We start from the raw sequence: 27,739 nt of genomic DNA, 5'->3' as shown, positions 1-27,739 counted from the left end.
GTTTGTTCCGGTTTACGTTCCCACCAGATATTGTATGAAAGTTTTACCAGTTATTCACTGGTAGAGGATAGTGTTATAAGATTGTTAATGTAATGCGGCTTAAATGCTATTTGATGTTTGGGATAATTTTTTTTTTTTTTTTTTTGAGAGGGCATCTCTCATATTTATTGATCAAATGGTTGTTAACAACAATAAAATTCAGTATAGGGGGGTCAACGCTCAATGTACAATCATTAATCCATCTCAAGCCTAATTCTCGTCAGTCTCCAATCTTCTGAAGCATAACGAACAAGTTCTTACATGGTGAACAAATTCTTACATAGTGAATAAATTCTTACATGGTGAACAGTACAAGGGCAGTCATCACAGAAACTTTCGGTTTTGATCATGCAATATGACCTATAAACAATCAGGTCAAATATGAATATTCGTTTGATTTTTGTACTTGATTTATATGTTGATCCCACATTTCTCCTATTATTATTATTATTTTTATTTTTAATAAAATGCTGAAGTGGTAGGTAGATGCAAGATAAAGGTAGAAAACATAGTTTAGTGCTGTAAGAAGGCAAATGTAGATGATCAGATGATCAGGTGTGTGCCTATGGACTAAGTATTAATCCAGGCTAGACAAGGGCAGCAAGACATCCACGGATGCAGAAGATTTCTCTCAAAGCAGGGGGGGTGAGGTTCTGAGCCTCACCTCTGTTGATGTTTGGGATAATTTTTAAAGTGCCTTTATAATAAGACACTTTTTGAATTAGGTGTTTTATCAATCTCTTTAAACCGAACATTAATATGTTGAGGACAGAAAATATTGCTAAGGGTCTGATTTTATTAATTACTAGGTATTCAAATATAGCTTCCAGAAGGTTCCCTGGAGCATTTAGAGAAAGACCAAATCCTGTAGAATTTGTGGGCAAGGAAAAAAGTGAGGGGTGTAGGCTAGAGGATTAGTGCATGCAAGGGACAGGTTCAGGGGCTACTAGTGAGAGGTAAAAGAAGTAAGGGACCAAGAGCAAGAAGATGGCCATGAGGTTAAGAGATGAGGAGGGAAAGGACCTCAGGAGACACAGACAAGAGCCCCAAACAAGCAAGCAGGGTAGAAAATAGGCCTTCCCCCCAAATACCAATTAATAGTTAATTAATAATTAGTAAATAAATAAATAAATTGTAAATTTATCGTCTTAACCATTTTAAGTGTACTGTTCAGTAGTGTTAAGTATATTCACATTGATATGCTATAGGACTTCAGAACTACTGCTTTTTCATAAGGGCTAATACCTGATGAATCCATTTTGTAGCTTGGTGAATGAAAGCGATGAGGCCTGAAGGCTGAAGGTAATTTCCAGATGTCTGAAGGAATCAGTGTTCCATTTGAAGTTGCTCTCTGTAGGGCTGTTTCTCAGTGTCTCCCAGACACAGCCTTCTCTGGTTGAAGCCAAAGATTCTGTCATTTCAATAACTTAAGTGTTCCACTCAACAAACACAGAAAATAGGGTAAAAAGAGATATTTTTGCAAGCCACAGACTAATAGAGACCTTCGAGATGAACAATAGCTATTGTGTACATAATACTTTGTTTGTGGTTATTTGGCGAGTTGTTCTATTTCTTCTTAATGGAGTGGGTGTGCATGTGGGAACTGGAGTCTCTTTGGTATTGACTGTTCCCTCAGCACAGCTCTTCTCAGCTCTGTGTGATGAAAAGTTTTCAGTATCATTAGAGAAGGGTATCAAGTTTATGTAAGAAACCTGGTGTGTAATAGTCATTGTTGTAAACAAGTATTTTATGGTTAAGTTGACTGTTTCTTAACCTGTATTTAGTCTCACTCCATACGTAGGTCCAATCATTTATTATTTATTTAGTTTTTTCCCCAAAATTCTTATTTTTTTGTTTTTTTGTATTAAGGTGTCATTGATATGCAATCTTATGAAGGTTTCACATGAACAACATTGTGGGTACAGCATTCACCCATATTATCAAGACCCCCCCCACACACACCTCATCTCAGTCACTGTCCTTCAGCATAGTAAGATGCTACAGAGTTACTATTTGTCTTTGTTCTATATTGCCTTCCTCTTGACACTCCTACATACTGTGTGCTAATCACAATGCCCCTTAATCCCCTTCTCCCTCCCTCCCCAACCATCCTCCCTAACCCCCTTCTCTTTGCTAACCACTACTCCCTTCTTGGAGTCTTTGAGTCTGCTGCTGTTTTATTCCTTCAGTTTTTACTTTGTATATTCCAATAATTTATTTTTAAATTAGATTTTTACTTGGGAATATTTTAGATTAACAGAAAAGTTGCAAAGTTCTCATATATCCCTTACTCAGTTTTGATTTCCCCTGATGTTAACATCTTATATTATCATGGAACTTTTGTCAAAACCAAACTGACATTGGTACATACCATTAACTAAACCTCAGACTTTACCTGGATTTTACCATTTTTTTCCACTAATGCCCTTTTTTTGTCCTCCAGTTCAATTTAGGATACCACATTGCATTTAGTTGTCATATCTCTTTTAGTCTCTTTTAGTCTGTGACAGTTCCTTGATCCTTCTTTGTTTTTCATGACTGCAACAATTTCGAGGAGAATTGGGGATTTATTATGTAGAACGTTAGGTACAATAATTTTTAGTACATTCTTTTGTGGTCTTCCAAGAGCCCAGAGTTAAAGCACTGCTCCAGTTACTATTAAATAATAGTGGTTTTCCAGGTTGGGTGAACCTGAATGGACCTTTGCAACTATTTAGTTATTGTAGTTAAGAATCCATTGCCTGGAAGGGACAACTGCAGGTATGAATTGCTTTGACAGAGTCCAGTCTTGGCGAGGTTTATATCTTTATGGTTTTGCAACATGGCCGTTCTGTTAGTCAGGGTCTTGGAAGGAGATCTAAGGCACACTCAGCTGGAATTTTGAAGAGGACTTAATGAAGTTTAAGTGGCTATGAAAAAAAATACCATACATAGACTGGATGGCTTAAACAATAGACATTTATTTCTTACAGTTAGAGAGGCTGGGAAGTCCAAGATTGAGGTGCTGGCCAACTGGGTTCTTGGCTGGGTCTTCCTGGCTTGCAGATGGCTGCTGTCTCACTGTGTCCTTGCTGGACAGAAAGAGAGAGTACTTGTCTCTCTTCCTCTTCTTAAAAGGGCCGTCATCCTATCATGGAGACTGCACCCTGATGACTTCATCTACACCTAATTACCTCCCATGTGCCCTACCTCCAAATACCATCTCGTGCCTTAAAGCTTCAACATGTGAATTTTGAGTGTACACAACATGCAGTTTGTAAAAGGCAGAAATAGAGGGAACCAATAGGGATGTTGAGGCTCTTAGGGACTGGCAGCATAGGGAAACTCTTCCACCCCAAGGGCTGAAGGAGTAAGGGAGGAAGTTGTGTCATGGAGCCCAGAGAGAACTGCAGATGCCAGATGGGCAAGGGAGGGGTCCCCGACAGGAGCTGTAGTTGTAGAGAGATGAAGACATGCCAAAACACTGAGGCAGGAAGAGAGCAAGAAATATTCAGCTTTGCTTCTCCTCCTCTCCAGTACCCAATTGTCTCCCATTAGCCAAACCCAACCAGAAGATAAGGGCAGGAGAGCCTTAGTTCCCCAAGGACTGGATGCTGCAGTCCTGTAGTCCTTAGGAATCAGCCTCCAAGCCACAGAGAAGGGTAGAGGATGGAGCAGTAGGTGTGTAAATAGAGAAAAACCAGCACAGACACTTAAAATCGTACCAGTGTTGACTGTATCCATTTATTTCATAATGCAGACTTTCGGAGGGCAGGGGCACCACCTTTTAAACTTAGCCTTGTTAAAGCAATTGTATGTATTTCCTAGGGCTACATAATAAAGTACCATGAACTGAGTGTCTTAAAACTGCAAAAATGTATTCTCACAATTCTGGAAGGTAGAGGTCTGAAATCAAGATGTCATCAGGACCAGGTTCCCTCTGAAACTGGTAGGGAAGAGCTTTCTTGCCTTTTCTAGCTTCTGGTGGTTACAGTCCTTAGCCTGAAGATGTATCCCTCTAATCTGTCTCCAAAGTCACACTGATGTCCCCTTCCTGTGTGTTTCTGTCTCCTCATCTTATAAGGACACCAGTCATTTTGGATAAAGAACCTAACAAACTCCAGTATAACCTCATCTTAAATGAACTAATTACATCTGTAATGACCCTATTTCCAAATAAGGTCATATTCTGAGATACTGGAGAATAGGGCTTCAACATATCTTTTTGGGGGACACAATTCCATAATAGTAACCATCATGCCTAGAGAACATTTTTTAGCTGATGAGATAGAAAGATCAACTCAAATCTGTATTTACTGCTCTGTCATGTTATTACTTGATAGGGGTCTTATCTCACTCCCATCCCTGGATGGATAGCAGAGGCTGTTTTCCAGAAGTTGAGTTCCTGGTAGCTGACCAGTGACTCCGAGTAGTTGTACTTAGGGAGTGTGCCAGCTAGTGCTGAAAAATATCCCAAGCTAAGAAACAGTGTAATCAACTCTGACCGCCCTTGTTCTTTTTCCGGGTGAGATGGCTCAAAGACTATTAATTGCCCTTGTTGCCTCCTGTTATTGCTTACTCTATTAATTTCGTAGGGCTGCCAAAACCAGTGATCATAAATTTGGTGGCTTGAAACAACAGAAATTTATTCTCTCACAGTTCTGGAGGCCAGAAGTCTTGAAAGCAAGGTGTCAGCAGGACCATACTTCCTCTGAAGGCTCGAGGGAAGAATCCTTTCTTGCCTCTAAAAAGCTTCTGGTTGTTAGTGATCCTTAGTCTTCTTTGGCTTGCATCTGGGTCACTACAATCCTTTGAGATTCTCTACAATTTCACAGGGCCTTCTCTCTCTTTCTCTGTGTGTCTTTTCTTACAAGGACACCGGTCATTAGACTTAGGGCCCACTTTAATCCATTATGACCTTATCCTAATTTATTTGCTTCTGCAATGACCCTATTTAAAAAAGGTCTTACCTTGTGGGTAGATGTGAATTTGGGGAGATACTATTCAATCTACTACCCTTACTAAAACTCTTTTTTTCAGGTGAGAATAAAGAAGCAGAAAGAGTAACTTTCCCAGGTCATAGTTAGAAGGTGGCTGAGTTGAGCTTACACGCATACTCTTAACCATTCATTAGCCAAAATGTCTTCCTTTTCTCCCTCTGCCTTCCCTCTCGCCTGCTACCACCCCTGTATTTTCATTACTTATTTTCTCATCCAAGGATATTCTGGATGTTAGTTTACCATAATTTCGATAGACAGAAATCACTGATATTGTTAGCTGTTGGATGGGGGGTGGGAAGATCTGCAGGCAAAAACCTCTCAATCTCCTTGAGATTTAGTTTTCTTTTTTTTTTTGGTAAATTGGTGAAAATAGAACTTACTTATTTGGTGGATTTGAGGATTAAATAAAATCAATGAGTTAGAAAGTACTTGGTAAAATCTTCCAAGGCATGCATGCAACCCTGAGGAATTTTTATAAACAAATTTTCAAAAAGGAAAGGGAAACTTACTCATCTAGGGTATTAATTTATATTCTTGAATGTCTGCATTGTTGATATGCCTTCAAGTCTTGGACAAATGAACAAGAAACAGAAATAGTGTAGCACAGACATTCAGCATTGCCCATAATTTTAGGTAGCTGTTTGGCCTCTTTCAAGAAGTAAGTATTTACTTTCATCCTTTCTGTGGTTATAACAGAAGTTGATGTCACTTATTGACATCAGAAGCTTATTGGCAATATTACCTTGGTCATGTTATTTAACTTTATTACCTTAGGTTGTGAAAGTTAAAAGAAAAAACACATATAAGCTCTTAGTACAGCTTCTGGTACATTGTGGATGGTCAGGAAGTGAAATAAAAAAATATCATGTTGTGATTATTATTACTATTAAAATTGATATCATTGGTATACACAGGAACTGATTTTTAAATACTTGGGTAGTGAACATTTTTTTTAACTTCAGAAACTTTGAAAAATAATTTTAGACTTAAAGTCATAAAAATAGTACAAAGATTCTTCAAATATAGCTTCACTGTTAACAACCACAGTAGGTTGATCAAAACTGGGAAATTAATACTGATACTATACTGTTAGGTAAACTGTAGATCTTGCTTGAAATTGCTTGTTTTTCTGTTAATGATCTTTTTTTCAGACTCAAGATCCAATCCAGCTGAACTTAATTATAGAGGGACATGAACTTGGTCTTCTTTTAGTTTTTCTTTGTCTTTCATGATCTTGACACTTTTGAAGAGAACTCATCAGTTACTTTGTGGAATGTTCTTCAATTTGGGTTTGTCTGTTTTCTCTGATTAAATGGAGGTAATGCAGATTTGGCAAGAATACCTGAGAAACAATGTTATGTCCCTTCTCCTTGCACCCTGTCAGGAAGTAAACAATGTCGATATGTTTTATTACTGGTAATGCTAGCCTTTTGGTTAAAGTAGTATCTTTCAGGTTTCTTCACTATAAGTTACCATTTTTCCTTTTGTAACTAACAAATACCTTGGGTAGATACTTGGAGATTATGCAGATACTCTGTTTCTCATATTTTGTAGAGTGATTTTAGTCTCTACAGATGATTCTTGCCAAAGCAATTATTACTGTGATGTTTACTTATTGGGGATTTTCTATTTCCTTCATACTTTCCTCATTTATTAATTGGAGTTCCTCTATAAGGAAGAGTTATTCCTTCTCCCTCACTTATTTATATTAGAATGGGCTTATGAATATTAATTTTGTTCTGTGGGTTGTAACCTAATACTATCATTATGTATTTTGTTGCTCAAATTGCTCCAGCTTTGGCCATCAGGAACTTAATTAGCTTGGCTTCTGTATCCATCCCTTCAACACGCTCCATCCCTTGTTAGTACCTTCTTGCTTTTTGGCATTTCCTTTTTGTTCTAGGCTCAGCTTGTTTTTCTTGCTCCAACCCTGGAATTAACCTTTTTTCCAAAAAGAACTAGTTCCTTTTATTGGATAGTGGATTAGAAGCCAAGGTCTTGGGGGAGGTGTCATTGCTTCTAGGATTTCCCAGTGGACAGAGCCAGGAAATATTTACATATATACTAACACATATCTGTATTTCAGTATTAATCTGTATAAATATTAAAAGCCATAATGAATACATTCATTCTAAAGCAATTGCATGAATATCTGTAAGGCAGTCTTCTTTTTGTCTCCCAATAATACAGAACAGATCCATTACAATATTGCAGAGTCAGTAGTACTTCTTTACTTTCAATTTTATATTGTGATTCAGATAGCTGAGATTGTTAGTGAAGAGACATAATCTCAGGTAATTCTGAACCGGGAAAAAAATCATAGAGGTATCCAATTCGTGTTTCCTGAACTGATATTCCAGTTTGAGAGGTGTTGATAGTCCTATCACGTTAAATGGTCTCTGTGGGCCAATAAATCTGGGAAATTTATTATGGTAGATCCCCCACACTTGTGTAGTACTGCCCAGGGAGTTTAAAAAATTTGTTTTATGGAAAAATTATGTGTTCAAAACAAAATATTTATCAGATAACTTTATGGAACCAGAAGATATAAGAAAAAGTAAATATCACATTTCTATGTATTTTCTATTGCATAAATTTATTTGGGACTAAATGTCGGTCTTCACAATAACTTGAGATTTTTAAAGTAAGTGACCACATTCCTTGTTAAGGGAAGCCACCGTAAGGTATGCCTTCAAATGCTTTTAAAACATAGGGGGAAAATTGCATTTGCTTTATCAAAGGACAAAAATATTCTTCAGTAGAAATGGTGTTCTGTACTCCTACCATTGAAATACAGCTTCACAGACCTTATGGAAAAGCTAACAACAAAGACAAAAAATCTTGTTTCAAAGTGGTCATTTTGTGGATGAAGGTAGAAACCTACGCTCTTCCCTCTACCACAGCATTTCATATTTAAACCTTCTATTTTTAACCTGATGGTGGGATTCATGGCTAATGCTTATGAGATCTGTGTCTAGACAGTTGAGAAAAACAGGAAATGAGTTACATTGTAGCTTAAGAAAATTTAACCTTTTGTCTTCTAGCTCCAAGCTTTGCCTGCTTTAAAAAAACATTCCTTCTTTCCTGAGAATTTCAGAGCATTTAAGGAACTATAATAACCCAGGCCCTCTTCAGGGAACAGAGCTAGCTATTTTTGTGGAAAAGGGAATGAGAACATGGGTTTGCTGTGCTTGGACCATAAAATGAACACAGCCATTTCGAGGCACACGTTGGCTGTCTTTTGAATTATCAGTATGTGCTTGCAGCTGTCTCTGATGGTGTGAGGCTAAAGGGCAGAAACTCATCCCGTGTAACTCATTCGACTCTGTGCTGGATGCATAGTTTGACGCTACAGGACATACAATGCCCCCAGAAGAGCAAGTTATGGAGCAGCAGCTGGCATTTATGGAATGCTTCCTGTGTGCCAGGCACTGAGCTAAGCCCATCATCTCCATGATCTCATTTAATACTCTCAGCAATGTGAAAATGTGGTTACTGGTTTACCCCCATTTCAGCCAGGGAGAAAAGGAAGCCCAGAGAGGGTAAAGAACCTATGAGAGTCTCAGAACTGGCTTTTGGACCCAAATCAAAATGATTCTAGAACCTGTGTTCTTAGTTGGTATGTGATCCTGTTGAAGATAAATGAGATGAGTTATGTAACAAACTTATCACAGTTCCTGGTCCATAAGGATCACAGTTAATACCTGCTATTATTTACATGTGTAAGTAAAATAATCTGCTCTTCAGTATTAAGTAAATGATGCTACTCACCTGCTGTACCCCGCACCCCACCCACCGCCATAGTAAGATACCCAAGTGCTCAGTGCTCCTAAGTAGCTATAGAATGGAAATGAATTGAGTAGTGGTGGTGAGAGTCTGTACTCAGTGTATTTATTACATGTGATATCATAGTGGGACTGGAGATAAAATGGTGGTGACAGCTGGTCAAATTAGAGGGTTTGTAAACAAGTAAAGGGAACTAACTGGCTCACACTGCGATAAGCTCTAACATTTTGGTTTTATTAACCATTGCTTCTTAGAGTCTAAGAAATGACCATATACTACATACAACAAACTATCTTAAGGGCCTGCTTTGTCAGACTCAAAGGCTATAGGGATACAGTATTTAGATAAGACATAATCATTGTGCTAATGGAGCCTATGATCTAGTAGGGAATACATTAAAAAAAACAAATGAACTGATTGCAAACTGTAATAAGTGCCATTAAAAAATATTAAAAGTTGAGATCTAGAGTAATGGAGTTGGGATGGGGAAGGAGGGTCAGCTCCTACTTGGTAAAGGGTAGTAAAGGAAGTAAGGTATTTCCATTAGTAGGAGGAGACATCTGAGACCTGATGGTAAGGAAGAACCTAGAAAGAGAGGACAATACAGACAAAGGTTTTGAAGTAGAAAGAGCTTGACAGCTTCAGGTGCATGAAAGAGGATGAGTGTGGCTGGAGTAAAAGAGGGAGAGGGGGATAAGCTGAGACTAGAAAGACAGGCAGGACCATATTGTAAAGGGCCATATCAGCTTCGTAAGAAATTGGGTTTTAGTCTAAGTGTAGTGGAAATCCATCCAAGGGCTCTGCGTAGATGAAGAACATGCTCTGGTTTGCTGCTGTGTGGACAATGGAAGGGACAGGATAAGGACGTCACTGGGGTTGCCTGCATAAAAGACAAGGGTGGCTGGGAGCAAGCACTCCTGACAAGAGGGAGGCTGGATGGTCAGAGACAAAAGAACATGTGAAGATGGAGGCAGAGGTCAGAGTGATGTGGCTCCAGGTGCCCAGGAATTTGGATGGCCCCTTGAAACTGGAAAAGACGAAGAAGTGGATTCCCCCTAAAGCCTCCGGAGGGTACGTGGCTCTGCCAGCTGCCCATTATAGACTTCTGGCCTATACAACTCTGAAGTAATATATTTGTGTTGCTTTAAGCCACTAGGTTGGTAGTAATTCATTACAGCAGCAACGGGAAAACTTTACAGCCCTTAAGTGTAAAGGAGTGAAGGGAGGAAGGGAGTGACCAGAGCCCACCGGGACACCTCCATATAGAAGGTCAACTGATGGCTGCTGTGGCTCACTGGCAGCGCTGCCGGCAGGAAGAAAGTCTGCCTTTGCTCTGCTTCACCCTCCACGTCTTCCTATATCCTTCCCCTGGCCAGCACTAACCAGAAGCTGCAGGCAGAGGGCCCATGGAGGCAGTTCCCCTGGGTTGGCCTCCGGGTGACAAGAGAGAATAGAGGAGGGTGGAGAGTGGATTCAGAGCAGCAAGTGGAAAATATCCAGCCCAGTGCAGGTTGCCAACCTGACGGGTTAGCTCTTTATCTGGAGCTTATAACAAAGTGGGAAGTTTGGAGTGGTGCCCTTGCTTATCTCTGCCCTCTCTTTGGTTTTGCCTCATATTTTCACAGTGCAGGTAAATGATGTCAGTGTACCTGTTTCTAATATCTCATTCACCCCTCAGATGCAGCAAGTTTCCAAAGTAAAAGATATAAATTAAAGTTAGCCATCATTTACTCTAAGACCAAAAAGAATATTGACATCATAGTATCATGAATGGATTTACCTAAACTTTTTTCATGTTTTAACCTAAAATAGAGGTTCCAAAACTCTGTTTGGATTGACTACATCAGCACTCCTGGATGTTTAAAGATTTTATAGATTTGGAGATTCCATCCTTACAGATTCTCATTTAGTAAGCTTGAGTGAGGAATGAGAGTCTGTTTTCTTTTTAAAACATGCCCCCATAGGTTTTCATGAGCAACAGATGCCTTCAATCTCAACCATTTTTTAGGCCAAACTGCCTATAGACTTATCAGTTACATATTGCATGACAGCAGAGTTTTTATTAATCTCTTTTTTCAAATTAGAGAAATTATTTATTTCTGCTCCTTTCATACATCTTATTGTTCAGGAAGCAGTCTTATATGCACATCTAAAATAATGTACCATCACACACACTGTTTAGAGAGAGAGCATCACAGGTAAAGCTGATCACCCATCCAGAGTCCACAGCTTTCAGGGTCTTACTCCTTGATTTTACATTCATTTCTTAAAGTCAGAAATGTCATCTCCCAAAAACGTTAAGGGGGCTGTAAAACATAATCACTTTGTTCAATATTGTAGTTGCAAAAATGGAGTATATTTTCTTTAAGAAATGAAAAACTAAGAAGAAAATGCCACTTAAACATGTTTGGTCTGTCAGTATAGGCCAGCAGGAAAAAATACTGTGATAAGCTTGTCTTTATATACCAAGAAGATGTTCTAGTCAAAGCTTTAAAATGCTTCCTGTATTTTCACTAGATGCTTCTTTTCTTCTGCTTTTCATACTTTTTCATATTTCATATCAGATGATTGGTAGAGCCTTTAAAACTTCATTAAGAGGAGTGAGTCCATTATCCCCTGCTTTCTTCTCAAAATGCACTCTAACCCATCAGACACCCTGGCAGTTTCATTCTCATGAACACTTTAGCCTTGAAAAAACTCAGCAAGACACAGTCAAACCTAGTGAATAGAAGAAGTCTACTGAGTTTTGGAATGTTTGAGACACTAGATCAGTCTAGATTTATGAACCCTAAACCTCCCATTGTAAACAGGAAGCTGGATGCAAGTCCTTCCATAATGTATCGTCCATTTACTCTATAGGCAAAGAAAGCTACTGGCCTCTGATGCCCATGTTCATCAGTCATAGAGCCAACACTTGCAGGTTCAACAATAACATCATAAATTATTCCTCTGGTGATAAGTAAGACGCCACCACCAGAGCGTACACCCTCATGGCCGACAGTACACGCACCCAGGGCAGCTTCTTCAGCTTCAGCTCGGGGCATTCGAGCATGAAGAATAGAACTTGTATGGTCCACATGTTGGTAGTGGCAGGAGCAGCTCCTGGCCTCCAGCCCCACACGCTACCCATTAATCTTAAAACATTCTTCTTCAGAAGCTTACCAGTTCTACTTCCAGTCAGCTGGAATGTGATTGGAATTAAATTCACCACATACAGTTTTGTATGAACAGAAAAGTCCATTTTATTAATGTTAGCTACTCTGTATAGGTAATGAACTACTATGATGTGACAGCCACTGGACTTGGCACTGTGTCTACAAAAATGAATTATAATTCAGATTTTCAAGAATTTAGTCTGTTGGGAGGGACATCTCTGCAAACAAATAATTGTAATACAGTGAGATCAAGGCTATGATGGGACCATGAGCATAGTGTCTCAGGAATTTCAGGGTGATGCTCCAAGAAGTCTTTATGAAAGATGTGTCATTTGAGCTGCACCTCGTAGGAAGAGTAGGAGTTCACAACACAGGGAAGGTCGTTCCAGACAGTGGGAACAGCACATACAACAGAGGCATGAAGCAGGTGGCTGGCTCAGGGAACTGCATGTGGTTTGGAGGAGCTGGAGCAGAGGATGTACAGATCTTGATGAAGCTTTGGGGGAGGCAAGGGCTTTCATATCACCAGTCCTGCTGCCAATGACAGTGAGGTTGTATGTTAGACCAGTGTTTATGGGAAGTCTCGCAGTGCCTTGAAAGCTTTGGTATAAAAATTGCAAAAGTAACTCTTGTCAAACTTTCCAACGACCCAGAATTATTTTATAGTGAATGAGTGAAAGTCCCCTTTCACTGCTCTCTTCTGTGTCCACCCAAATCACACCTACCCCCCACCCCCACAACAGAGTTGGCCATTGTTAATAGTTTGGGGCATCCAGAATGTGTTACAAGTTTTATTATTTATATTTTCAAACCTACTGCTATGGGCTGAATTGCACCCCCCTGAAATTCATAGATTGAAGCCTAACCCAACTGTATTTGGAGTAGGGTCTTCAGGAGGAAATTAAGATTGAATGAGGACAGGTGTCTGCCCTGCAAAGCCACAGTGAGAAGATGGCCCTCTGCAAGTCTGGAAGAGAGCTCTCGCCAGAAACAGGACCTTGCCAGGCATTGATCTTGGACTTTCCAGCCTCCAGAACTGAGGAAAATGAATTTCTGTTGTTTAAGGCTCCAGTCTATGGTATTTTGTTATGGTGGCCAGAGACCAAGACACCTACCAGAAATAGAAAAAAAACAGTAAAAAGAATCTTCATTTATCTGAAACCCAGATTGAACAATTATCTGTTGAATGATTATAAACAGGAAAGGGATATGATTAGATATGTGTTCTAGAAAGACCTCTTGGGCAGCAAAATGGATATATTGGAGGGATTCAGGCTGTAGATGGGGAGAAGGGTTATGCACTTCTTACAAACTTCCAGGCAAGCAATGCTGAGGGTTCTAGTTGCAGGGAGGTAGTGAAGAAGGAGAGGAGAAATTTGAGAGTACAATTGATGAGCTGCATGTATTGCAGTCATAAGTCTGAATTTCACTGAATCTAAGATACCTTGGATAGTAAAAGGCTGAATTCAAAGATATTAAAAATGAAAAGAATGCTCACCTTAGAATTATTGAAATGCAGAATTAAAACCTGGGAACCACCAATCCCCATGAACACTGGACACAAGTTCTTAATTTATTAATGTGTACAAGTGAAGCAACATTTTGGTATCTGGAATCCTGATGCACAGTGTGGCTTGATGAGCATGTCTTTTTAACACTTCACAAGTTGTACTCTTGCTATTCTTGACTGAAGAACGTGTTTTGGTGAGGGATTAATGAGGATTGGAACTTTATAGGAGCCTCTCAAACACAATGCTACTCAGGTGTGGCTATGTCATTTACAAGGCCACAGTCATGCTCAGTTTGGGGGCAGGAAAATTCTGTGTATTTAATAAAAATGGGTGTTTTGAGTGGTGGTGCTAGGAGACCTGGCCTGCTGCTTCCTTTTTCAGGAGTTTTCTTGGGCGTCTGGAGAGCAATTGGGTTCCACAGGCAGATGGAGCTATTACCCATGTTTTTTCTCTCCCCAGTGACAGGCCTGCCAGCCAGTAATTACAGGGTACCAGTATCCCTTGTTTTGGAGCTGGGATAGTTATGTAAACAACATGAGCAAGCATGGCTTGCCCAGGCTACCCTTCAGGGACCTGAAATTCCCCTTTGGAGGGCATGGCATCCAAATCAAACCAGGCACCTGGCTGAGGGGCAGGATGCAGCTTTCTGCAGAAAAGCTGGATGCAGAGTTGAAGGATCCATGGCCCAGGAATGGGCCCCAGTAACATGAGCTAGTAAGCTCATGTTCGCATGCCCAGGACCCCACAGTGAATTTTTGCCTTTCCTAATTTGAAACTGGATTGAAAAACTCATGTGAAGGTTGAAAATCCAGACGCAGACTTCTTTGTTGCAAGTTATTTTAGGACTACATTTTATTGGTTGTTTTGGAAAAAGTACTTTGCCTTTGCGTTCCCGGAAGTGCCCAGCAAAGTTGGCCACTGTTAACCCCTAAGTTACCTGGTGAGTGTGGGCTCTGGGTTTGGACAGCCTAAGTTTGAAGCCCAGTTCTGCATCATGTCCCTGGGCAAGCTGCTTATCTTTCCTGTGCCTCAGTTCTCTCCTCCATGAAATGGAAATAAAAAATAGCATCTATTTCATAGAATTGTTGAGGTAATCAAGCACTTAGCATGCTGAGTACCCAGTTATTCTATGTAAGAACGGTACCCAGCTATTTGATATAAAAGTAGAATTAATAACTACAATATTAAACACTAACAAGTTTTGAATTTACTCGGTGCCAGGCACTCTTCTACAAAAAATAGCTCATTTAATCCAACCAACCATCCTATGGTGCTATTATTATATTCCCATTTAATAGATGAGGGAATTGATACACAGGTAAGTCTATTTAATATAAGTCTTATTGTGTTCTGCTGAGGCTCATATATACCTGATTGTAGATTATTAAAATTACTCATTTAAATGCCTGGCTCTCCCCCCATAAATACGTGGGTTCCTCATATGTGATGGCTCTCGCATTCTTTTTTGACTTGGTAGACCTAGTTGCAGGCACAAAGTAGGTAAAAATGTTGAATAAATTAGTATTAGCTCAATAGGCAGTCTGGGGTATTTGGGATATTATCATGAAAAAATATTAAGTTTGGGCTATCAACATGAAAAGTTTTTTCTGTATTGGCTCCCAACCATGCTACATGGCTCTTCCTGTGGCGTCCTGGGAATGGCTCCTTTGTTGACCTTCAGGCCAGATTCTGTAGCTTTTCAGCTCCTGTTGGAATTAGTAATCTCATGACAGTATCTGAGCCTCAGCCTGGTTTATTTTATAATGCCTCTCAGATCCAGTGCGGAGCTCTCCTCTCCTCCCCCGCAATGCAGGGGAGGCTGTTGTGCAATGGCTGCTGGTTTCCCATGGCCGGCCCTCTTCCTGGAGCTGGGGTGGGGTAGGGAAAAGGAAGGTGGGAATGGGGAGTGGGCAGAGGTTCCTCCTCATGCAGCAGTCCAAGGTGAGGTTTCCATCCTCTCCCATTGGGTTGCTTCTTCTCTAGTTAACTGGTTGGTGGCTGGTTCTCTCTGGGGCAAGTGTCCAAAGCTGGCTATCCCATGGGCTGTGGGAGCGAATCCTTTGGAGTCCCCCGTGGAAGTCTTTCTCCACACCCTTACCTGCATGGAGATCCAGGGAAACCTCTTCTGACCTCACTTCAGTCCCGCATTTTAGTGGCTGCTGGGGCCAGTGACCTGGGGGACATCCTATTAGTGAGATTCAGGAAAGATGGCTCAAGCCCAATTACTTTCTTACTGTCCACTCCACCCACGGGAAACTTGCATGCCATGGGGGACAGTGCAGGCTGCCTCACTGCCCTTCTACCTCCTAGGCAATGTCCTCTCCAGTCTGTCTTCCCCTGTCCCCGGCAACATTTGTAAGCCTGTTACCCACCAGACATCCAAAGGGGAATGAAATGCCAGTCTTTCATATCACTGGAAGTCCTGGGCTTTATGAATGATTTTCCTGGAGTTCTTGCTCTGACTTAAGGGAAAGGATAGGCTCTTCCCATGAAACTGTCCTCCCCTCCCCGCTGACTTCCTCCTTTTAATTTCTTTTATATTGATTCAGGGGATGGAGGGAGTAAGGTTGATTCTGGCCTCTCTGTAAGCCCTGCAGGGAGGTGGCTGGATTTAACTGTTGAACTTATTCTGTCAGGATACTTGTCCCCTGCATTGTGTTTTATCCAAAGTTCTGGGCTTTCATTGCAGCATTATTCACAATAGCTAAGACATGGGAGCTAACAAAAATGTCACACACACACAGGAATATTATTCAGACATGAAAAAGGAGAACCTGCCATTGATGATGACATGGGTGGACCTTAAAGGTATTAAGCTAAATAAAATAAGTCAGACAAAGGAAGATAAGTACAGTCTGTATGAGTTCACTTATATGTGGAATCTAAAAAAACTGAGCTCGTGAAAACAGACTGGAATGGTGGTTGCCAGGGCCTGTAGGGTGAGGGAAGTAGGGAGCTATTGGTCAAAGGGCACAAACTTCCAGTTATAAGATGATTAAGTTTTTGAGAGCTAATGTTCAGCATGGTAACTATAATTAACAATACTATATGATATACTTGAAAGTTGCTAAGAGAATAGATCTCAAAAGTTCTCACTATACATATACGTATGGTAACTGTGGTGGTAGAGATGTTAACTAACTTTATTGTGGTAATCCTTTTACAATATAGACACATATCAAATCATCATATTATATACCTTAAACTTACACAATGTTAAATGTCACTTATATCTCAATATAGCTGGTAAAAAAGCAAAACAAAACTAGGGGCATTTCCAAACCTAAAAACTTTTTTTGCAGGGGTAATTAGGAGACATAACATTTTTTAAAATTCATTTTATCATTAATCTACAATTACATGAAGAACATTACGGTTACTAGACTCCCCCCTTCACCAAGTCCTCCCCCACAAACCCCATTACAGTCACTGTCCATCAGTGTAGTAAGATGCTGTAGACTCACTACTTGTAGGAGACATAACATTTTATTGCATAAGTGATTATAATGAAACAGGTCACAAAGTTTAATGTGTATCTTTTTATTTTCCCTTCACACCTGATGCTATGATTTTGTGCATTGTGTATCTTTGAAAATTAAAGAGTGATTGGAAGTGTTTTTCCAAATTACAAACTCAGGCCATTTCTCTTTGGGCTAAGGAATGTAGCCCATGTTAGAAGTACTGGAAAGAGACCAAAGTCCATAGAACTAGGAAGTGAGGTGACCCAGGGTAGTTAAGCTGGTTAAAATTAATACATAATGAAAACAAAACACAAAGTTCTGGGACAAGAGAAACCCCATTCAATATCCTGTTACAATAATTATCAAATTAGAGAGTATGATCCTCTATTGTTTTTTGGGCAGATCATGAACATTTCTAGGTCTTAGTCATCTCATCCGTGAAATGGGATGGGGGAGGGTATATGCTTATAAGAAGTTAATAGAAGCTGGACCAGATCACCTCTTGAGGTCTCTGTCAGGTTTAATGTCTTTAAGCCTGTGAAGGTCATGATTTTAGGGTTGCCTGAATTCAAGGGTTCTGTCCTCTCCTTTGTTTTGTTTCAAGTTAAAATTGCATTCACGTCAAAGCACTTTATGGTTGTGAAATGCCCAACCTAGAAAGAGGGACAAGCCCTGACTGGGAGAGGGGAAGAGAGCATTGTGTTCATACATATGAGGGAAATGGAAACAAAGAAGTGCTCTGTGTATAATCCACTTCCATCTTCCAGTGGCAGGGCTATAAGCACAAGCCAAAAATTCTCTCAAAGTTATTTGTTGGCAAATCTTCATCTAATAGAAAGACTATTTGGATGGCAAGGCTAATGAAAGTTTATCTTAAAGACCTCTGGTTATCTGGTGCAGAAATGTGTGTTTCAGAAAGACTCTTCCCAAGGTTTTGTATTAGGTGCTGTATGGGAAAGACATAAAATTAACAATGGGTTTAGGGCCAGACAAATGTGAACTTAAACCCTAGCTCTGTGGTTTAGTAATTGTGTGACCTGAGTGTGATGGTATGTTTAAAAATCAGTTCTTGAAACACCATCAACAACAAATTTCTGATTTGTAGCTGAATTCTGTAGTATAAATATTTACATCGCGGCCAAGTTACCAACCTATCACTGAATGTGGAGCTGTAAAGAGATACATACATTTAGTTCAGCTGTCCTGAGCTAGCTCCTGCATACCATACTGTGTGATCCTGGACAAATCGTTTAATTTCTCTGAGCCTCCTCAGTTTCTGCATTTGTAAAACTAGTATAATACTAGTATATACCTTACAAGGTTGCTATGACAATTAAAAAAGTAATATATTTGAAACACTTGGTGAAGAGTATGATTCAATTTATTACTGATTTTGCATCTGGGCTCTCTTATTTCTTATTGCCTAGGAATTTATAAAATTTAAAGAATTTTGATCCAAGAAAAACTTGACAGTGTGTATGGGCTTGTTATGGGGTGGGGGTGGGAAGAGTGTTGAAGAAGAAAATCTAGAAATAAAACAAGAATACTAAATAACATAGTTTCATCTGAACTCAAATGTGGCTTCCTAAAATCCCAAAAGGATGTTTGAACTAAAAGAGACCTAGAGACCAACTAATCCAATATATCTTCATGTTATGGATGAGAGATTGAGTCAGAGAGCTGGCGCAGCTTCCCCCAGGGTCAGCCCAGAGTGGCAGAGCCCTGAGTAGAAGGCAGATCTGCAACTGGCTACCCAGGGCTCACTCAGCAGGTATTTGTTGGCTTGAGTGAGAACTTTCCCCAAAGAGTGGTGGGAAAAAGGGAAAATGATTTGGCTTAATCATCAGAATAGTTTTTTAAACCATGGTTTACAAAGTGAAGTGCTGGAATTAAAAAAAGAAACTTACTGATTTCTTTACTAAAGAGGAAGAAATAAAGCAATTATCAGTGAGGTTTCTGGCAGGAAGTCATCTCCCTGTAGTTCCAAATGAAGGGATATAAATGAAGGGTCTGCTTGAAGAGGTGTGGGAAGGATTAAGGGAACGCAAAGGATGCTGAGGTTCCCAGAGGCGGGAACACTGGGAATCACTTCTCCCAGGCTTGGAGAGGAGGCTTTCTGTGGAGGAGGGATACAGCTTCTGTCAGAGATTCGTGACCAGCGAAGAAGGGGTACAAGAAAGACCCCAAACTCTCTCTACTGTTCTCTGGTCTCTGCCGGCACCTTCCATTGGGCTACCCAACCAGACACTAACTGGCTAGAGTCTGGGAGATGCAGCCCTTTGTAATCAGCCCCCGGGGGCATGGAACTGGGCAGAGAAGTGGAGAGTAGATCTTTAGGGACACACAGAGAACAAGCAGCACAAAAGCTTTACAAATGTTTAATATCCAGACTGATAATGGTCCTCTCTGTCTACCCATCAGGCCTCAGGTATCATGTCAGTACCCAAGGCACCTGGACCTCTCAATGTGGCATGGGAGCCAGTGGTACTGTCAGTCGGTCATTTGTTTTTGGTGTACTGTGGCATACTGAAACCTTTGTGTGGCTGGCTAAATGTATTTATAGGTAATAGTGTCTAGTTTTAAGTAAACAAAATCTCACAAAATGGATAAATGCTTAAAGAAGTTTCTTGCAAAGAAAGAGCAGAGTGAAGAAACTGCTGTTGCAGACATAAAGGAAAATGTCAGCACTAACACGGCTCTTCCTGGGAGGGCCTCTTCACTGGCTGCAGTTGGAGGTAAAAACAATGATAAGCTAATGAAGTCTGACCAAAAATTGGCCAAAAATTCAAAATCACAATTATTCAAAATATGGATTTATAGCCATCATTACTAATGAGGACTCTCCTCTTAAGTGTCCATTATGCTTTGAAATATTAGTTTATGATAGTAGTGCCTGCCTGTACTTCACAAATAAATGAATACACATATATTGGGTTTATGCTTAAGAAAGATTTACTGATGGGATAGAGACCACTGTTCTAAATGATAAGCTAAGATGAGAATCGTGTGGGTTATTGACTTACTCATTATGCTTCTTTTAATAGTTTATATACAATACATGGTTTTTGTGCCTAGAGCACATAGTGCAAAACAAAAAGTGGAGAGGGGGCTTAATGTATAATAATAATAATGAATGTTTATATAAAGCTTACTATGGGTTAAGCATTGCTCTAACCACACAAAATATCTTAATCATGTTCAATGCAACAGCTGACTCCTTACAGCAATTCCGTCATCACCCTCACTTTATAGGTCAGGGGGCTGAGGCATGTCAAGGTTCAGCACACTGCCCAGTACAGCAGGAAGAGGTGGGCGGGGTTTCAGCCCAGGCAGATTGGCTTCAGATTCTTTGCTCTGAATCGCTATGCTGTGCTGCCTCGCTGAAGGAAGTAAGGGTTCCTTGGAATACCTTCGAAATTAAGAAAAAACTAAATAGTTAAGTATAATTAAAGCAATTAAATATAAGTTTAAAAAGTACAAGAAAGTGGGACCACTCCAACACTTTCATGTGGGTGACTTGAATATTTTGTCACACTCTTTGGCATCTGCCAAATGTGGTGATTGGCTGGCTGCCTCTTGCAGCCACTAGATTCCACTCATGCTTGGTTTTTCTCCCTTTCCCTCCTGCCCTCTTGAAGGCTTCCTCTAGACTTTCCTTGCCCTTGTTCTCTTCCTAGGAGTTTGTATTAGTCAGGGTTCTGCAGAGATACAGAAGCAGTAAGATATGTATTGCTCTATCTCTATATAGATTTATACAGTATATCTCTTTATACATATATGTGTGTGTATATCTTTCTATATAGAAATTTTTAGTCCTTAAAATCCATCATCTTCCTCCCTCCCTCCTTCCTTCCTTCCTTCCTTCCTTCCTTCCTTCCTTTCTTTCTTTTCTCCTATCCTTCCATCCATCTCTATCATCTATCTCTATCTATCTATCTATCTATCTATCTATCTATCTATCTATCTATCCATCCATCCATCCATCTATCCATCCATCCATCCATCTATCCATCCATCCATCCATCTAGATTTATTCTAAGTAATTCTAAGGAATTGGTTCACACAGTTGTGGAGCTGGAAGTCTGAAATCTACAGGGAAGGCTGTCAGCCTGGAGACCCAGGGAAGAGTTGATGTTGTAGTCTTGAGTCTGAAGGCAGATTGGAAGCAGAATTCCTTTCTTTGGGGGGATGTCAGTCTTTTTCTGTTAAGTCCTTCAACAATTGGCTAAAGTCCACCACATTATGAAGGGTAATCTGTTTTACTCAAGGTCTACTGATTTCAATGTTAATTACATCTAAAAAATAACCTTCATAGCAATTATCTTGGTCCTTGTTTGACCAAAAAAATGGGTACCATGGCCTAGCCAAGTTGACACATAAAATTAACTACCATAGAGCTCCTTGAAAGGACTTGTGGTTCACTGGGCTTCTGTTAGTTTCCTAGAACAATGACAAGGCTTAGGCACTGGGACCCTAGGAAACACAGAGAGCTTTAGTTCCATTCAAGAGGGAAATCTGCCCAATATTCAGAATGTGTCCCTCTATGTGTGTGTTTGTCAAGAAACCTATTGATACCACCAAATGGGCTTGGGTCATAAGTCTTGGTTTCTGGCCCTGAAGCCACAGTCCTTGTCTCCCAGAGTCCAGAGGAGCCTTGTTCACACTGACTCAGGATGAGTAAGTTGTGAGTTTGTGACTTATCCCACATCGTTCTCCTTTTCAGAAGCAGGAGCTCAGTTCTTCCTCTTTGAATTCCTCTGGCACTTGGTACTTCACTCGGGGCATTTGGAACTTGGACCTTGCATTGTAGTTGATGTACATTCTCTTGCCCCTCTCAGCCACTTGCCATGTCAGTAGGTTCCTTGAAGGCAAGGGCAGAGCTCATACTTCTGAATGGCTGCCCCAGTGCCTAGGACACTGCTGCTTCCTAAACATTGCTTATTCGGGAGAATTTGGATCTTTGATTCCCTGGGACATCTCTTGGGCAGCAGTGTGATTGGTGTTAACCTCAATCAAGCCTTTGCAGAATAGGAGGGAGACAACTTTACATCTACCCCTGAGAGGGAGAGCTCACCTGTCTAGCTTTTGTAGGTCCATTTATCTGGGCAGTCAAAATAACTCTTGCTAATGAATTAGGCTATAAAGACCTTTATGCCTTTCATTTGCAGACAGACTCTCACTCAGACTGGAGTATGGGACATGCAGCAGAAGAGTCAGTGGGAATTTGTCTGAAGGGGCAGAACTTAGGGAAAAGCTTTGTAGGGCTGGGCTGCTGGTAAATCTGTCAGGTTAACTGTATTAGTTCCTATTACTGCTCTAACAAACTGCCACAGATTCAGTGGCTTAAGACAACACAAATCCATCAGAAGGTCAGAAGTCCTGCACAGGTCTCACTGGCCCAAGGTCAAGGTGTTGGTGGCACTAAGTACCTTTCTGCAGGCTCCAGGGGAAGAGTTGTTCCCTTGCTTTTTTGAGATTATAGACGTTTCCCTCAGTCCTTGGCTCATGTCATCTTTTCCATCTTCAAGGCCAGCAATGGCAGGAGGAGTCTTCTTCACATCACATCACTCTGACCTATTCTACTTCCCTCTACCACTTTTAAGGACTCTTATGATTACATTGGGCCCACCTAGGTAGTCCAGGATAATCTCCTTATCTTAAAGTGCTTAATTTAATCACACCTGCAATTTCCCCTTTGCCATGTTTACAAGTTCTAGGGATTAGGAAGTGACACCTTTGGGGAGCCATGATTCTGCTTGGCATGGTGGCCTCATGATTTCCATTTAAAATAAGGAATTAAGGAATTAGTGTAAGATAAGATTTTAAGTGGAAAGTTGTGAATATATCACTATTTTTTTTTATTGAAGTACCTTTTTTTTTGTATCATTAATGTACAATTACATGAGCAACATTATGGTTACTAGACTCCCCCTATTATCAAGTCCTGGCCACATACCCCATTACAGTCACTGTCCATCAGTGTAGTAAGATGCTATAGAGTCCCTACTTGTCTTTCTGTGTTGTACTGCCTTCCCCATGCCCCCGCCTCCCCCCAATTATGTGTGCTAATCTTAATGCCCCTTTTTCCCCTTCTCCCTCCCTTCCCATCCATCCTCCCCAGTCCCTTTCCCCTTAGTAACTGTTAGTCCATTCTTGGGTTCTGTGAGTCTGCTGCTGTTTTGTTCCTTCAGTTTTTTCTTTGTTCTTTTACTCCACAGATGAATGAAATCACTGAGTACTTGTCTTTCACCACCTGGCTTATTTCACTGAGCATAATACCCTCTAGCTCCATCCATGTTGTTGCAAATGGTAGGATTTGTTTTCTTTGGTTGAATAATATTCCATTGTGTATATGTACCACATCTTCTTTATCCATTCATCAACTGATGGACACTTAGGTTGCTTCCATTTCTTGGCTATTGTGAATAGTGCTGCGATAAACATAGGGGTGCATAATATGTCTTTTTCAAACTGGGCTGCTATATTCTTAGGGTAAATTCCTAGGAGTTGAATTCCTGGGTCAAATGGTATTTCTATTTTGAGTTTTTTGAGGAACCTCCAAACTGCTTTCCACAATGGTTGAACTAAAATACATTCCCACCAGCAGTGTAGGAGAGTTCCCTTTTCTCCACATCTGCGGTTACATTTGTTGTTTGTCTTTTGGATGGTGGCGATCCTTACTGGTGTGAGGTGATATCTCATGGTGGTTTTAATTTGCATTTCTCTGATGATTAGCAATATGGAGCATCTTTTCATGTGCCTGTTGGCCATCTGAATTTCTTCTTTGGAGAAGTGTCTGTTCAGCTCCTCTGCCCGTTTTTTAATTGGATTATTTGCTTTTTGTTTGTTGAGGTGCACGAGCTCTCTACATATTTTGGATGTTAACCCTTTATCAGATATGTCATTTATGAATATATTCTCCCATACTGTAGGATGCCTTTTTGTTCTATTGATAGTGTCCTTTGCTGTACAGAAGCTTTTCAGCTTGATATAGTCCCACTTGTTCATTTTTGCTTTTGTTTCCCTTGCCCAGGGAGATATGTTCATGAAGAAGTCGCTCATGTTTATGTCCAAGAGACTTTTGCCTATGTGTTTTTCTAAGAGTTTTATGGTTTCATGACTTACATTCAGGTCTTTGATCCATTTTGAATTTACTTTTGTGTATGGGGTTAGACAATGATCCAGTTTCATTCTCTTACATGTAGCTGTCCAGTTTGGCCAACACCAGCTGTTGAAGAGGCTGTCATTTCCCCATTGTATGTCCATGGGGTATTTTATTCTTTTTGATGCAATTTTGAACAGAATTGTTTTCCTGATTTCTTTTTCTGATAGTTCATCATTAGTGTATAGGAAAGCAACAGATTACTGTGTATTAATGTTGTATCCCGCTACTTTGCTGAATTCAGGTATTAGTTCTAGTAGTTTTGGAGTGGATTCTTTAGGGTTTTTTATGTATAATATTATGTCATCTGCAAGTAGTGACAGTTAGACTTCTTCCTTACCAATCTTGATGCCCTTTATTTCTTTGTTTTGTCTGATTGCCGTGCCTAGTACCTCCAGTACTATGTTGAATAAAATTGGGAGAATGGGCATCCCCGTCTTGTTCCTGATCTTGGGTGAAAAGCTTTCAGCTTCTTGCTATTAAGTATGATGTTGGCTGTGGGTTTGTCATATATGGCCTTTATTATGTTGAGGTACTTTCCCTCTATACCCATTTTATTGAGAGTTTTTATCATGAATGGGTGTTGAATTTTGTCGAAGGCTTTTTCAGCATCTATGGAGATGATCATGTGGTTTTTGTCCTTCTTTTTGTTTATATGGTGGATGATGTTGATGGATTTTCGAGTGTTGTAGCACCCTTGCATCTCTGAGATGAATCCCACTTGGTCATACTGTATGATCCTCTTGATATATTTTTGAATTCAGTTTGCTAATATTTTGTTGAGTATTTTTGCATCTATGTTCATCAGGGATATTGGTTTGTAATTTTCTTTTTTTGTGGGGTCTTTGCCTGGTTTTGGTATTAGAGTAATGCTGGCTTCATAGAATGAGTTTGGAAGTATTCCCTCCTCCTCTATTTTTTGGAAAACTTTAAGGAGAATGGGTATTATGTCTTCTCTAAATGTCTGATAAAATTCAGTGGTGAATCCATCTGGCCCGGGTGTTTTGTTTTTGGGTAGTTTTTTGATTACCAATTCAATTTCATTGCTGGTAATTGGTCTGTTTAGATTTTGTGTTTCTTCCTTGGTCAGTCTTGGAAGGTTGTATTTTTCTAGGAAGTTGTCCATTTCTTCTGGTTATCCAGCTTGTTAGCATATAGATTTTCATAGTATTCTCTAATAGTTCTTTGTGATTCTGTGGGATCCATCATAATTCTTCCTTTCTCATTTCTGATTCTGTTTATGTGTGTAGATTCTCCTTTTCTCTTAATAAGTCTGGCTCGGGGTTTATCTATTTTGTTTATTTTCTCAAAGAACCAGCTCTTGGTTTCATTGATTTTTTCTGTTGTTTTATTCTTCTCAATTTTGTTTATTTCTTCTCTGATCTTTATTATGTCCCTCCTTCTGCTGACTTTGGGCCTCATTTGTTCTTTTTCCAGTTTCAATAATTGCAATGTTAGACTATTCATTTGGGATTGTTCTTCCTTCTTTAAATATGCCTGGATTGCTATATACTTTCCTCTTAGTACTGCCTTCGCTGAGTCCCATAGAAGTGGGGTTTTGTGCTGTTATTGTCATTTGTCTCCATATATTGCTTGATCTCTGTTTTAATTTGGTCATTGATCCATTGATTATTTTGGAACATGTTCTTAAGCCTCAATGTGTTTGTGAGCCTTTTTGTTTTCTTTGTACAATTTATTTCTAGTTTTATATGTTTGTGATCTGAGAGGTTGGTTGGTAGAATTTCAATCTTTTTGAATTTACTGAGGCTCTTTTTGTGGCCTAGTATGTGGTCTATTCTGGAGAATGTTCCATGTGCACTTTAGAAGAATGTGTATACTGCTGCTTTTGGGAGTAGAGTTCTGTAGATGTCTGTTAGGTTCATCTGTTCTAGTGTGTTGTTCAGTGGCTGTGTGTCCTTTGTTATTTTCTTTGGAGTGAGTGGTGTGTTGAAGTCTCCTAAAATGAATGCATTGCATTCTATTTCCTCCTTTAATTCTGTTAGTATTTGTTTCACATATGTCAGTGCTCCTGTGTTGGGTGCATATATATTTATAATGGTTATATCCTCTTGTTGGACTGACCCCTTTATCAATATGTAATGTCCTACTTTATCTTTTGTTACTTTCTTTGTTTTGAAGTCTATTTTGTCTTGATACAAGTACTGCCACACCTGCTTTTTTCTAGCTGTTGTTTGCATGAAATATCTTTTTCCATCCCTTGACTTTTAGTCTGTGCATGTCTTTGGGTTTGAGATGAGTCTCTTGTAAGCAGCATATAGATGGGTCTTGCTTTTTTATCCATTCTATTACTCTGTGTCTTTTGATTGGTGCATTCAGTCCATTTACATTTAGGGTGATTATTGATAGATATGTACTTATTGCCATTGCAGGCTTTGGATTCATGGTTGCCAAAGGTTCAAGGGTAGCTTGTTTACTATCTAACCATCTAACTTTAATTCACTTATTACACTATTATAAACACAGTCTGATGATTCTTTATTTCTCTCCCTTCTTCTTCCTCCTCTACTCTATATGTTAGGTGTTTTATTCTGTACTCTTTTGTGTTTCCCTTGACTGCTTTTGTGGATAGCTGATTTTATATTTTGCCTTTAGTTAGTATTTGGTTGGTCTGCTTTCTTTCCTGTGATTTTATTTTCTCTGGTGACATCTATTTAGCCCTAGGAGTACTTCCATCTAGAGCAGTCCCTTTAAAATACCCTGTAGAGGTGGTTCGTGGGAGGCAAATTCCAGCAACTTATGCTTATCTGGAAATTATTTAATCCCTCCTTAAAATTTAATGAGAACCTTGCTGGATACAGTATTCTTGGTTCAAGGCCCTTCTGTTTAATTGCATTAAATATATCATGCCATTCTCTTCTGTCCTGTAAGGTTTCTGTTGGGAAGTCTCATGATAGCCTAATGGGTTTTCCTTTGTAGGTGATCTTTTTTCTCTCTAGCTGCCTTTAGTACCCTGTCCTTGTCTTTGATCTTTGCCATTTTAATTATTATATGTGTTGGTGTTGTCCTCCTTGGGTTCCTTTTTTGGGAGATCTGTGGGCTTCCATGGTCTGAGAGACTATTTCCTTCCCCAGCTTGGGAAGGTTTTCATCAATTATTTCTTCAAAGACACTTTCTATCTCTTTTTCTCTCTCTTCTTCTGGACCCCCTATAATGTGAATATTGTTCCATTTGGATTGGTCACACAGTTCTCTTAATATTCTTTCATTCCTAGAGATCCTTTTATCTCTCCCTGCCTCAGCTTCTCTGTATTCCTGTTCTCTGATTTCTATTCCATTACCAGTCTCTTACATCTCATCCAGTCAGCTCTTAAGTCCTTCTATTGATTGTTTCATTTCTGTTATCTCCCTATGGACTTCATCCCTTTGCTCTTGAATATTTCTCTGCAGCTCTATCAGCATGGTTATAACTTTTATTTTGAATTCTTTTTCTCGAAGATTGGTTATATCTATCTTGCCAGGCCCTCTCTCTGGCATTAAGTGATTTTGAACTGGACCAGATTCTTTTGCCTTTTCATGGCAATACAAATGATCGCTGGCAAGTGGCGTGTGTGTCTGCTGGGAGAACAAAGTCCCTTCCTGGTTGCTCATCGCCTGCCTTGCCCTTCTCTGCTGCCTCTGCCAGTTAC

The 27,739-nt window shown here is 39.9% G+C and overlaps 1 long non-coding RNA gene and 1 pseudogene across 2 annotated transcripts in view; one reads left to right on the top strand and one right to left on the bottom strand.

Moving 5' to 3' along the window:
- Nucleotides 1–27,739, top strand: part of LOC108409632 (uncharacterized) — a 192,278-nt gene that overhangs the window by 18,507 nt on the left and 146,032 nt on the right. The gene's annotated exons all lie outside the window — the stretch shown is intronic.
- LOC140848032 (oligosaccharyltransferase complex subunit OSTC-like) lies at nt 117–15,790 on the bottom strand (annotated as a pseudogene).

This window comes from Manis javanica, chromosome 2 (genome assembly GCF_040802235.1).
Source record: "Manis javanica isolate MJ-LG chromosome 2, MJ_LKY, whole genome shotgun sequence".
In the NCBI taxonomy this organism is placed as follows: domain Eukaryota; kingdom Metazoa; phylum Chordata; class Mammalia; order Pholidota; family Manidae; genus Manis; species Manis javanica.
Note: the sequence above shows the minus strand (reverse complement) of the source record. Positions and strands in the feature narration are given on the sequence as shown.